Source organism: Geotrypetes seraphini, chromosome 1 (genome assembly GCF_902459505.1).
Source record: "Geotrypetes seraphini chromosome 1, aGeoSer1.1, whole genome shotgun sequence".
NCBI classification, from domain to species: Eukaryota; Metazoa; Chordata; class Amphibia; order Gymnophiona; family Dermophiidae; genus Geotrypetes; species Geotrypetes seraphini.
Window position 1 is genome coordinate 47,956,806 of NC_047084.1, and position 14,088 is coordinate 47,970,893.

The window sequence follows — 14,088 nt, forward strand, 5'->3', positions numbered from 1 at the left end:
TAAAGGGAAATCTTGCCTCACCAATCTACTAAATTTCTTTGAAGGAGTGAATAAACATGTGGATAAAGGTGAACTGGTTGATATTGTGTATTTGGATTTTCAAAAGGCATTTGACAAAGTACCTCATGAAAGACTTCTGAGGCAATTAGAGATCATAGGATAGGAGCTAATGTCCTATTATGGATTAAGAACTGGTTGAAAGACAGAAAACAGAAAGTAGGCTTAAATGGTCACCGCCCAGGAAAAGGATCTAGGTGTCATCGTTTAGGATATGTTGAAACCCTTAGCTCAATGTGCAGCGGCTAAGAAAACAAATAGAATGTTAGGAATTATCATGAAAGGAATGGAAAACAAAGATGAAAATGTTATCATGCCTTTGTATCGCTCTATGGTGTGGCCGCAGCTTGAATACTGTGTGCAGTTCCAGTTCTGGTCGTTGCATCTTTAAAAATATATACTGTACAGGCAGCCCCCGAGTTACAGACGCCTGACTTAATTACAACTCATACTTAAGTACGCAGCCGTGGCTTAATTTGATTTCATTGAGCAGTATTTCCAATGGCATAGACTCCTACATTTCTCCTGCAGCATATTCAGGACTGATGCAGGGCCACATTAAGAACAGTGTGTGCTTGTTTGTGCTGTATCTTAGAGGGAATACTGGTAGAGACAATTGGCCCTTCTGTAAGCTAGGAGCAGAGGTAAGCAGAAAGAATCTTAAAATCTACAGATTCTGAGTTACATACAAATACGACTTAAAAACATAATTCGTTCTTAACCCATGGGATTGCATGAAGTGGAATTAGAAAAGGTACAGAGAAAAGTGACAAAAATGATAAAAGGGAAGGGATGACTTCCCTATAAGGAAAGGCTAAAGTGGCTAGGGCCCTTCAGCCTGGAGCACAGACAGCTCAGGGGAGATATAATAGAGGTTTATAAAATACTGAGTTGAGTGGAATGAGTAGATGGGAATCACATGTTTGCTCTTTCTATAAATACTAGGACTAGGGGGCATGCGATGAAACTACTAAGTAATAGATTTAAAACACACCGGAGAAAATATTTCATCACTCAACAGGTAATTAAACAGTGGAATTCATTGCCAGAGAATGTAGTAAAAGCAGTTATCTTAGCGAGATTAAAAAAAAAGTTTAGGATAATTTCCTAAAAGAGACATCCATAAGCCATTATTAAGATGCCTTAGGGAAATCCATTACTTATTCCTAGGATAAGCAGCATAAAATCTGGTTTTCTACTTGGGATCCTGCCAGGAACTTGTGATATGGGTTGACTTGGGTTGGCCACTTCATTCTGTCCCAGTATATCAACTCTTGTATTCTTATGTCCATTTCTATAGTTTCCATTGAACGTTTTAGGAGTATTCCTGATGATAACTTATCTTTTAAAACACGTCATCTCTTATATATCTAAACAACTGAGGATGACACATTCTATTAATGCATTGCTGTCCCAGAAACCTATGTATATACTTATACTCTCCATGACTACTGTAATTCTAAATTCAAGCATCTTCATTTAATAGATATTTGTCATCTCCTGGTAATTCAAAACACGGCAGTCAAATTTGTTAAAGAGATCAAACAATGGGGTCATATAGTATATCTCAACTATTAACAGAGGAGCATCGACTTCCAATTCATTATAGACTACATTAAAAATGTTAACAATCATTTATATTATTCATCAACCAGAATTACTGTCTTTTCTTTCCTGCTTAATAATATCTTATGCTTTGCTCATAATATTTAGATCTGCTCAGCAGAATTCACTTGTACACTATCTTTTAAGGTTTATTCATTTAAATACAATCTGGCAATTTATTTTAATGTTATTGGCCCTTCATTATGGGAATGGCTTGTCTAATTATCTATGGCTAGAGCCCTCTTTTCAGGTTTTTTAAAAAGGACCTGAAAAATTTGTTTTATTATGAGTAGGCCTAGATGGACAGGAGCCCACCCACTTTGGGCTCAGATCCACCCAGCATCACTGATGTACTGGCAGGGCTCCCAAAAGCACCATCAGCTGAAGACTACTATCATCTCTTCTTCCCCTCCCTGCAGATCTCAATTCACCCCTAGCTAACTCTCTCCCCCCCCCCTCCCCCAAAGCCTTCATTTCTTTACTGGTAGAGAGCAGGATTCAGAATTGCTGCTCATGCCAACCTCGAGTTTTCCTTCTGACACAACTTTCTGTTTCCATATAGGTGGGTCCTACACCCTACTCAATCCGGATTCAGAACCAATCACAGTACTGAAACACTTCTGGTTTCCCTACTAGACAAAGCCCGTCAGCACCTCAGCAAAGGAAATAAGTTACTAATCATCCAACTCGATCTTTCAGCAGCATTCGACTTAGTTGACCATTCCATACTACTCCAGATAATAGATGCCATAGGAATATCAGGTAATGTTCTCAACTGGTTCCAAGGATTCCTCAAAACAAGATCATACAGAGTCAAGTCAAATGATCTTCTATTCGACTCATGGTCAAACCCCTGCGGAGTTCCACAAGGATCCCCTCTATCGCCCATACTTTTCAACCTCTTCATAGCATCCCTAGGCACGGCCCTAGACGCCCTAAACATTACATCCTTCAGCTACGCGGATGATACTCAGCTCCTTAGATTACTGCAACAGCCTCTACCTACCTTGCCCAAATACTATGATAAAACAACTACAGACCGTTCAGAACACAGCTAACAGACTCATCTACTCGCTCAGCAAATTTGACCACGTCACACCCGCCTATGTAGACTCTCACTGGCTTCCGATAAAAGCAAGAACTCAATTCAAACTCTACTGCTTACTTTTCAAAGTAACCCATGGTATGGCCCCCAATTACCTGAACAACCGTCTTTGCCGCTACCGACTACCCAGATCAAGAAGAACTCAGAATCTTTTCACCTTCCCCCCTCATAATGGTACCCGACGTAAGAAACTTTACGACAGCCTTCTAGCAACTCAGGCAGCGAAAATTGACCCCACCTCACCAAACTGATGATCAAAACAACAGACATCAAAGTGTTTCGGAAAGAAATCAAAACATTTCTTTTCAAAAAACATGTCCTTACTTAATATTCCCCTCCCCAATCGCACATGCACTCTCCCCAGCAAATAACACACTAGTCATCCCCTTGAACCTCATTTACGAAAAATATCCAAACTCCTAAATAAGCATCTCCCTTAGGTATCCATTTAACCTTCTCCTAAATAAGCATCTCCCTTAGGTATCCACTTAACTGATTCCTTCAAAGTTAGGTATCTTTCTTCAGTTGCCTATATTGTTTTCCCCACTGAACCTTGTAACTACTTGAACCCTGTCAAGTTATTCTATCGATAAATCCAGATATCTTATACTTGTATTTCTATACCACAACATGTAATTTACTTAAATCGTTGTAATGTAATTCTCTCGGTAATGTCCTGATCTCTTTTAACTGTAATCCGCTTAGAACCGCAAGGCACAGGCGGAATAGAAATCACAAATGTAATGTAATGTAAAAGGAGAAATATTAGCAGATACAACTCCAATGTAGCTATTTTATTAGAATGACTTACATTCAGCAATAACCTCTCCACTTCCATGGAGAGATACAATCCTAACTGAATCAAGGAATTTTTTTCTTGGCAATAACCTTCCCCCCCCCCCACCACCCCACCTCAACTTCCCCATATGTGAGTACCAATATTTACCAGTAGTACCAATATCTACTGTTTATATCTACTATAACTTGTATAGTTAATTAATGTACCTCGGCTGTTTAATTCTACTATAGCATGTATATCATATGTGTATATATATATATATATATGTATGTATGTATATCATATATATGAGATACACCTAGTATATCTCAGATGTTCTCTATTTACCATAACTCAGTCTTTGTACCACTCACTTTCCAAATACATCTTGTCCATATTTGTCTTGACTACGTTGTGTATGTACTCCTGTAACCCATTTTGGGCTCTTTTGGAAGGATGGGCTACATCAATAAATAAATAAATAAATCTTAAAAAAAGGTCTTAATAGGGTCCCCAATTATTTTCAACAATGTTTCAGTCACAAACAACCCATCCAATTGATATATAGTCATATTGCCAATTACCGTATTTTCACACATATAACGCGCACGGTTTTTACAAACCGTGCATAGCCTTGTGCGGTATACGCGTGAGCGCGCTATATAAAATTTTTTTACATAGTTCCCCCCCCTGATGCACCCCCACCCCGAAGGACCGCTCGCACGCACTCCCACCCGCACCCGCACCCCCACCCTGAAGGACCGCTCGCACCCCCACAGCCTCCCGACCCCCCCCCCATCATGTAGAAGCTCCTACCGGTGTCCTGCTGCTTCCTCTTCCAGCGGTTCGCCCTTTCTCTAACGTCAAGCCCTCTTGCCCCGCCAACTCCCCGACACGATCGGGGCAAGAGGGAGCTCAAGCTCTCTTGCCCCAGTCAACCGCGGCACCCCCGACACGATCGGGGCAAGAGGGAGCTCAAGCTCTCTTGCCCCCCGACACGATCGGGGCAAAAGGGAGCCCAAGCCCTCTTGCCCCGCCGACTCCCCAACTCCCCGACAATATCGGGCCAGGAGGGAGCCCAAACCCTCCTGGCCACGGCGACCCCCTACCCCCACCCCGCACTACATCCTATTCAAAATTGGATCCCAGGCCCTCCTGCCCTCGATGCAAACCCCCCTCCCCCCAACGACCGCCCCCCCAAAGAACCTCCGACCGCACCCCCCAGCCGACCCGTGACCCCCCTGGCCGACCCCCACGACACCCCCACCCCCCTTCCCCGTACCTTTGTGTAGTTGGCCGGACAGACGGGAGCCAAACCCGCCTGTCCGGCAGGCAGCCAACGACGGAATGAGGCCGGATTGGCCCATCCGTCCCAAAGCTCCGCCTACAGGTGGAGCCTAAGGCGCCTGGGCCAATCAGAATAGGCCCGGGAGCCTTAGGTCCCTCTTGGGGGCGGGGCCTTGGGCACATGGTCGGGTACATAAATTTGTGTTTTCCGCGCGCTATACCCATGTGCGCGTTTTACACGGGTGCGCGTTATCTACGTGAAAATACGGTAAATGGCACTTCCCCAACACTGACCTAATATTCAGCAAGGAACAGTTTATTTGCTGTTGAATTTACTACTCAAAAGACAAATATAACCTGATCCATAGGTGCCAGCTCTGTGGGTACCCAAGCACCCCAATATTTTTGGGACCTCATGTGACTGCAGATGCATGAATTATCTGTTCGGGGTCGCTCTGTCTTTCATAGACTCACATGTTACACCACTGCATGACCAAGCCAGGATGAGAAACAGTGGCATACCAAGGAGGGGAAGTGCAGCTCATCAGGGGGCTCCAGTCTAGAGTCCAGTCTCTCCATGCTGCAGCCTGCAAGCTTTGGGCCTCCGGCAGCATTAATGAGCTGAACACACTGCCTTTGGCAGCCCTGGTAGCTTTCCCTATGCTGCAACGTCCTGCCTCTATGGGTACAGGAAGTTGAAGGGAGGGAGGGAGAGATTAAAGGAGACAGGGATGCCAGACCTTGGGGTAGTGGCAGGGAAGAAATGAAAAAGGAAGTGAAGGTGAGGATAGAGATACCAGACCACAGGGAGAGGGAAGGGATAGAGAGGAAAGGAGATAGATGCCAGAGCATGGGGAGTGGGAGCAGATATGGAAGGGAAGGAGACAGTGATGCAACCAATGGGGGAAGGGGAGGGAAAGAGACAGAGATTCCAGACCATAGGGTGAGGTGGGTAAGAGAGATGGAAGGGAAGATTAAGATACCAGATCTGGGGTAAAAAAAGTAGAGGAGAGAGATGCCAAGCCATTGGGAGAAAGAAAAGGGGAAGGTGAGATGGAAGGGATGGAGAAAGAGATGCCATACCATGGGGAAGGGTGGGGTTGGGTGAGGAAGGAAAGAAGAAAATGAGAGGAGAGAGATGCCAGAGTATGGGAGGAGGGGGAGAGAGAGACAGAAGAAAATGGACAGTGGGGTGAATTTGGAATGAATCATGTAAAAAGGATGGAGGGGGCACAGGTTGGATGGATGGGGGAGAGGGTAGACAGTTGATGGAAGGGACAAAGAAAGAGAGCAGGTGCCATATGGAAGGAAGAGAGTGAAGGGAAAATGAGGAAAGCAGAAACCAGAGACAACAAAAGGTAGAAAATATATTTTTTCCCTTTTTTATTGCTTTAGGACAAAGTAATATTGTAGCTGTTGATAAATATTTATAAATAGAAAATGGAAATAAGGTGATATTTTTATTAGACTAATTTTAATATATTTTTGATTAACTTTTAGAGACCAAAAACCCCTTCTTCAGGTCAGGACAGGTTACCATAACTGCAGTATACTGTACTGACCTGAAGAAGGTGGTTTTGGCATCTAAAAGCTAATTAAAAAATGTACTAGTCCAATAAAATGGTATTATTTTATTTTCCATCTTTTGTTTTATTTCTATTTGTTAATTTGTAAAGTAGTGATTGTTATTTGTATTTTTTTTAATTACATCTGCTATCTTTATGAGCTCCTTTTACAAAAGTGCACTAGCGTTTTTAGCACACGCTCATGATTAGCATGCACTATAGTGTGCGCTAACCGAAAAACTATCGCCTGCTTAAAAGGAGGTGGTAGTGGCTAGCACGCGCTATAACTGCTAGTGCACCTTTGTAAAAGGAGCCCTATATTTTGCACAGTATTAGGAGTCATGCATCACTGTTTCTGTTTTTGTGGTGTTGCATTGTATGCAGAGTCTGGCTTCTTGGCAGTTCATTTTAACTTTTGTTTACATATTTCTAATTTTAGTATGTGATTAACTTATTCCATTTTGGATGAGGGTGTATCTGTGCTCTGTGTGAATGAAAAAGACATGGTTTTCTATTCACACTGACTGTGCAGGATCGATCTGTACTAATCTGGCTTGTTAGTTTTACAATGAGTGTATTGATATTCTAGTGTTCACTGCAGTTTAAGATGCTGCCTTTTCCTAGTTACATCCTTATGTGATGCATGGATTATTACTAAAAATATTTTTGTCATATAAAGAAGTAGGTATTAAAAACAATCAGTCCCAGGCATCAAATATATTAGGAACACCACTGATAGTCTTATTTAATTTGATAAAAATGTATAATAATGTTCAGATTAAAAAAATAGATAGAAAGCCTTTCTATTTTGATTTTTCTAGATAGTAATTGTAGTTTGTAACCTGTGGGAATGTGCATCTCTTCTTATATTTTACACAGTACAAAGGAAATACATTTCTGTTTTCTATTTTTCCAGTGTTCTACTGCATATAAGGTTTGTTTTCATGAGGTTCAGGTTTTGTCTGTATATTTGTATTTCTAATTTTTAGTTACTTATTCTGTATTTGTTGAGAATCTGGTTTGGTAGCAGTGCAGTTTATGCTGTTTTCCCCATAGGAGAAAGGTATATTGGTATTCTAGATCTCAGTGTGATAATTACTGAAGTGTTGCCTCTTCATTGACAGGGTTGCTGTTTGAACTCTTCCAATTCTGTAATAGCATGACAAGCTTGATTTATAGGTTCTAAGAGTGTTTTTGCAGGATACTATGACCGTTAGCGTAAGAGTTTGCTGTTTCTCAGTGCCTTAGATTTTTGTTGTATTATCCAAGTTTAAAATGAGCTTTCCACACCTTCAACAAAATGTAAGATTATTTCTTTTATGATGGTGACCGGGGAAAGGAGGATATTGGGCTCTCTCAATAATTTTGAAAAGTTGGCTCCTATGATCTGAGCAGCAGCTATATGAGATCAACTATATAAGCAACTATATGAGATTCCAAATCCTAGTGGAATAAAATGCAAAACTATTCACTCTACAACCTTCCCATACCTGGTAGAAAAATGGTGGAATCCTTTTCCAGCTCAATTAAGGAATACCTCCTCCTACCAAAACTTCTGTAAAGGCCTAAAAACTTATCTATTTGGAAAATATCTTATTCTCCCACAAACAACAGGTCATGACCATCAGAAACCAAACAAGGTATATACCACCTCTCTCACCTCCATAGAAGATCAAGCTCTCTACATACCCATCACTCCACAATCCAGGAAAGAGACACTCACACCAGAACCCGTAATATCAAGATTACACCACCAGATAGAGCCAATCTTCTCTGCATTTTGGATGCATAACCATATGCCTACATGAACACAAACCAAGATATCTATGTCATGAACTCATTTCCAAGTTTTATTAAAATTTGTTATCCCGCTTATCAAATTTCAAAGTGGCTTACAGTAATAAAATGATTAAAAAAATAAGGGATATACAAACATTAGTCATAAACAAAACATCATAAATGTACATGTAGACATTATAGACTAACAATGATTACAAGAGGTAAAAGGAAAGAAATACAATTTTGAATAGGATAGGAAGACATACAAGGTTAACACATGTTGGAAGGGTGAATTATGTCCATGGTAGAAGATAAGATCTGGCTGTCAAGAGTTATAAGTCAAATGCATCTTTGAACAAGAAAGTCTTTAGGTTTGATTTGAATCTTTTGAGGTTGATGTCTTCCAGGAGGTGATTAGGCATTGAATTCCATAATTGAGGGGCTGTAATGGAGAATATTGATGAGCGTGTGGTATCATGTATTATCTGTTGCGGTGATGGTATAACTAGTAGATGTTGATTTTGAGATCGGAGTGTTCTGATAGGTGTGTAGGGAATAAGTAATCTATTTATGAATTCTGTTATTTGGGAGATTTTGGATTTAAATGTCAGTAATAGGATTTTATATGTGATTCTGTAAGAAATTGGTAACCAATGAGCTTTTACATGATCATATTTTTTTGATTGGGTTAGAAGTTTAATTGCCGTGTTCTGTATTATTTGTAATCTTCTTAGTTCTTTCTGAGTAATCCTTTTATAGAGCGCATTACATTAAATCCTGGACATGGCAATAGACTTCTAAATTGTAAATAGCACTGAACTCCTTCAGGGGCATATTAACAATCTATAAATACTAATGTAATATAATTTTCTTTTCCTCATTTCCCTTCCCTTTTTCTAATGGAAAATGACTGTACAAGCAATCCTTGTCAAACAATGCTCCACACAGGGCAGCAGAACATCTTGTTGTTTGGAGAGACCAACAACAAATCTCAACTCCTGCCCCCAAGTTTTCTTGTTGATGCAGTGTTAGGCAAAATATTGGTTGGGTCGTAGCCTCTGTAGCCTAACTCATTCTGCTGCCTATAGCTCCATCTCAACCCTAACTTGCCAACCTCGCCCTACCATATCTTAGATGAAACACCCATCAGAAATACCTTTTACACCCTGTGACTCTTCCAATTCTAAACTCCTCTGTTTTTTACCTCAATACCTCTCCATCAACTAAACACATGTATTCAAACACTATAAACCCAATCCAACCTTCCATCTCCTCTTTCACATATTTGAATTCAATCCTACTCTCAGATCCCATAGCTACAATCCATAATTATCCCCTCAAAACAATAAATAATCCCTGCAGCATTCTACTTAGCCATCACAAAGACTTCATGAAGGGCTGACAGTGGTAGGACCTATTCCTTTGGCACACCCTTCAGCTTGAAGCCTGAGGCACAATTCCTCAGATGTGGGAATCCTTTAAAGTAGCCTTAGATGATGTCATTTATTTGTGCTCTAAAGAAGGTGTAAATTTGTATAGGTAAAACATGATTTTATATATCAGCTATACCTAAACACCAGCCCTTAGTAGGCACACTCTTTTGATGTGCTTACTTTTTATTTCTGTGCACAATATTATAAGGGACCTATGCGACTCATCAGAACATAACCACCTTCAGATTCTCTTACCTCATGTTTTCTGCCTTTCGACTATTCAGAACAAGATCTTCAGTATTACAGGCCCCTCCCTTTGGAATACCATTCCCCTTGACCAGCATCTGGAATGATCAGTAGACAAATTCAAGTTCAGACTCAAGACATTTCTGTTTCTTGATGTTTATGCCCCATGACTTGCCCTCTATTGCCCCTCAACTGGGAGGTGAACATCAACTAGAACAGTGTCAGATTAGCCAGTTAGTCTATTACTGGGGTGCCCACACTTTTTGGGCTTGCAAGCTACTTTTAAATGACCAAGTCAAAATGATCTACCAACAATAAAAACACTAAACATATACCCCCTCTTTTACTAAGGTGTGCTAGCCGATTTAGTGAGCGCTAAGTGCTAATTCGCCCATTATATTCTTTGGACGTATTAGCATTTAGCACAAGCTAAATCGGCTAACGCACCTTAGTAAAAGACCCCCCATATTTATTTATTATATATACTGGGTGCACCTCTTCTGTCCTCCAGACCTCGTTCCATTCCCTAACCAACATCTCTCTCTGTCCTTCCGGGAGTCCAACTTTTCTTCCTCTCTCCTCCACCCCTATTGGCAACATGTCTCCCTCTCTCTCTCTCTCCTCTGTTATGATCATGCATCTCTCTGTTCTTCGTCAGGGTCTCTCCTCCTCTGTCTGCACCTTCCATATCCCAACATCTGCCCCCCTCTCTTCTGCCTCCCCTTTGTTTCAGGTTTCTCCTTCTCTCTATCTTCCTTCTGCTAACATTTTGAGTCCTCCCACCTTTGGTCAAGGTTTTTGTCTCTCTCACTCTATCTTCCCCCTCCCCAGGGCCTGGAACCTCTCTTTCCTCGGTTCGGGGTGTTTCCCCTCTCTAACCACTCTACTAGTCCAGGATCTGTCTTCCCCCTCCCTTTTGGTTCATGGCTTTTGGTTCAAAGCTGCTTTCCCCCTCCCCTCCTTAAGGTCCTTTTGTTTCCCCCCCACCCCCGATCCAGCATCTCTAAGGCAACCCCCATCCCACCGGGGCCCTCGCTATGGGCACAGCCTTACCTCTTGATTGTAACTTCAGCTAATTCCCCTTTATGCCTCTGAAACTAGACAAAACAATAGCAAACTAAAAATGAATACATTTTAAAGTGCTCAGCAAATGGATACCACAGGCAGCTGGGAAGGCACTCTGGGGGGCCTTACTGGGAGGAGTACTTCCCTGAATGCTACGTTTCAACAAGAGGATAGATGAGGGTACAGACTTACTCTCTCAGTTTATCTTCAAACTGTCCTTGTCTCCATTCTTCCCTCTGGGCCTAACTACCACAGCTGAAAGTTAATTACAGCAGCCTGCAGAGCAAACGTAGCAGGCTGCAGTTGGCCTCTGTAGCACGTTCTCTCTGCTGCGGTCCCACACCTCCTGTAATGTCAGGGGCGGGATCGCAGCAGAGGGAACGTACTACAGAGACCAACTGCAGCCTGCTACGTTTGCTCTGCAGGCTGCCGTAATTAACTTTCATCTGTGATAGGTCCAGAGTGAAGAACGGAGGATGCTGAGGGGGAAGCATGTCATCTGAGTAAGACAGCTGGGTGCTCACCTAAATTAGCTGGGCAGAGTGCCCGGCTAAAAGATGCTAAACACACTAGGGAGAAGACTGGCTCAGCGATCTACCGGCATTGCCTTTGCGATCGACCGGTAGATCGCGATCGACGTTTTGGGCACCCCTGGTTTATTAGCTTCCTTGCACTCTTCTCTCTGCTCTTCCCCCTTCCTTCAGCTGCCTTCTTCCCCTTTCCTATGTCTATTGTATTTCCTTTCTACTTACACTGCTAATTATTATTATTATTTAATTCATTTTATATCTTGTCCTCCCCAATGAGCTCAGAATGGGTTACAAGGTTAACATATATAATATATAGTCAAAAAAAGTTACAAATTGAGATACATATAATATAGTTTGTTCATTCTAAAATTACACACAGAGTGAATCTAGTTCAACACACATTTGGTATACATTTGATTGGGAAGTACAGACTGGATAGTCGTTTAAACTGAAGGAAGCATATTTGTGGATTTGATGTCCAATTTATCTATTTAACAATGAATAACTATTGAGAACTGCTTCATAGGCTTCTTTAGGACGTTATATCAAATTCAATAAACTTGAAATTTCAAAGTTAAAACATTCTTGGGACATACTGTGGAAACATAGAAAACTGAAGCCAGATAAATACCATGTGGACTACCTATCCATGCTGTCTACCTTCCTCTCCCTTAGATATCTCTTAGAGATCCAATGTACTTATCCCAAGCTTTCTTGAGTACCTGAATAAATTCATGTAAATCATTCTGAGCTCCCTTGGGAGAACAGTATGTAGAAAATGGAATAAATAAACATAGCAGCAGATATTCAGTGCAGGTGCCTGCACATAGCCCAACACTGAATATTCAGTGCTAATTTAATCAGCAGTGGTCAGCATTAAAAACAAAAAAACAACCTGCCAGTTACTAGCTGACTAGCAGGAAAATTGTGTGGAGGAATAGCCTAACGGTTAGTATAGTGGCCTGAAAGCTATGGAAAGTGGGTTCAATTCCCACTGCAGCTCCTTGTGACCCTATGCAAATCATCTAATCCTCCATTGCCCCAGGTACAAAATAAGCAAACGCTTTGATTGTAATTACAGAATGGCAATATATCAAATCCCTTCTCCTTTCATATAACCCCATGCAAAATTCTTCTCTGCCTGAAAAATTGCAATCATTAGCCTTGAATCGTTGAAGGTATTTCTTGCAGTCAAAAAGAGAACAACAATTTTAGATTAATCAAAACTGACTCTAGGACTCAAGTTCAAATGGAGTGTTCAAAGTATAGCTCCGGTAAATATTTTCAGATGCTGACCACTATGAGGCAGGCTTACACTTTAGAGAGGACGCCTGTGAAGGGGCAAATTGGAGTTGCAACCAAGATCTAAGACTGCAGTGTCTGATGATCTAGTACACCGTTTTTTACACAGCCTGCCTATGGTGAATACTTTCCAGGGACTTTCCATCTCTCCTCATTCCTTCTTTTAATTCTCTACCCCTATCTCAACAGGACAAATAGACAGAAGTAACCTTTCTCATGCCAGACAACAGATGCTAATTTTAATGCTGCCATTCATATCAGACTGTTGAATATAGTGGCTAGTGTCAGCCAGCAGGAGGGAGATCGCTCTATTCCACTACAGTCTTAATATGCCAAGCGTAGGGGGAGGAGAGGACAGAACTGGGAGCATCATCTTTGGTGAGAGGAGGGGATGTGGAGAACAGAATCAGAAGAGGGGATCTATAAAATGCATAGTGAAGACTATTGCTGGCTGGAAGCACACACTAAATGCGGAAGCACATAGGTGAGGGTAAGAATGCACCTGCTAGAGAAACAAACCAGTAAAACCTGTAGGATCACAAGGATGTGGAGAAGAGTCCTGGAACGTGAATAACTGGCAGAGGGAGGGACATTTATCCAGAAGCAATTTGGTATAAATGATGTCATCATAAAATGCAAATGAATACAAACCAGTCTAGATCCTGTCTCAATGCCTATCAGCTCTAGGTTTGACAAACGACTGGGAGCTTGATGCAATAAGCTTGCATTAGAGGAGGTGCTCTGACATTTAGAGCATGGCTTCCTAATGCAAATTTAATGCAAACTTTTGCTCCCCAATACTATCATGTAAATAGCATATAAATTATTGCTGCATTAAAAAAATGTGCACTGTTAAAAGAAAATAAAAGTACGCCCACTGCTGTGGTAATATGATGCATTTAGAGGTCAACCAAATTTCAGTTATAGTGCCGAAACTGGCCCAAAATCCTTTTTGGTCATTTTAGTTTCAGCTAAAAGGCTTTGGGTATGGTTTCAGTTTTGGCCTAAACTGACTGTGTGTTTTTGGTGGAAGTCAAAAATCTGTGCTTTGTTCTTTATGCCTCTATCCCTTCCCTTCCTCTGAACAGTTGCCTCACCCCCCTGTTCACTTGTAGGTACCTGGCGGTCTAATGGTCTGGTAAGAGCAGGAGTGATCTCCAGTCATTCCTGCCCATGCTGGCTCTACTCTCAAAATGGCTGTCATAACCTCTAGTTGCAAATTCATGAGACTATGACAATCTCTTGAGACTATGGCTCCAGAAAAAGGAGAACAGATTGAGACATCCGGGTTTTACTTCCATTGAAAACAATGGAAGTAAAACCCGGATGTCTCAAT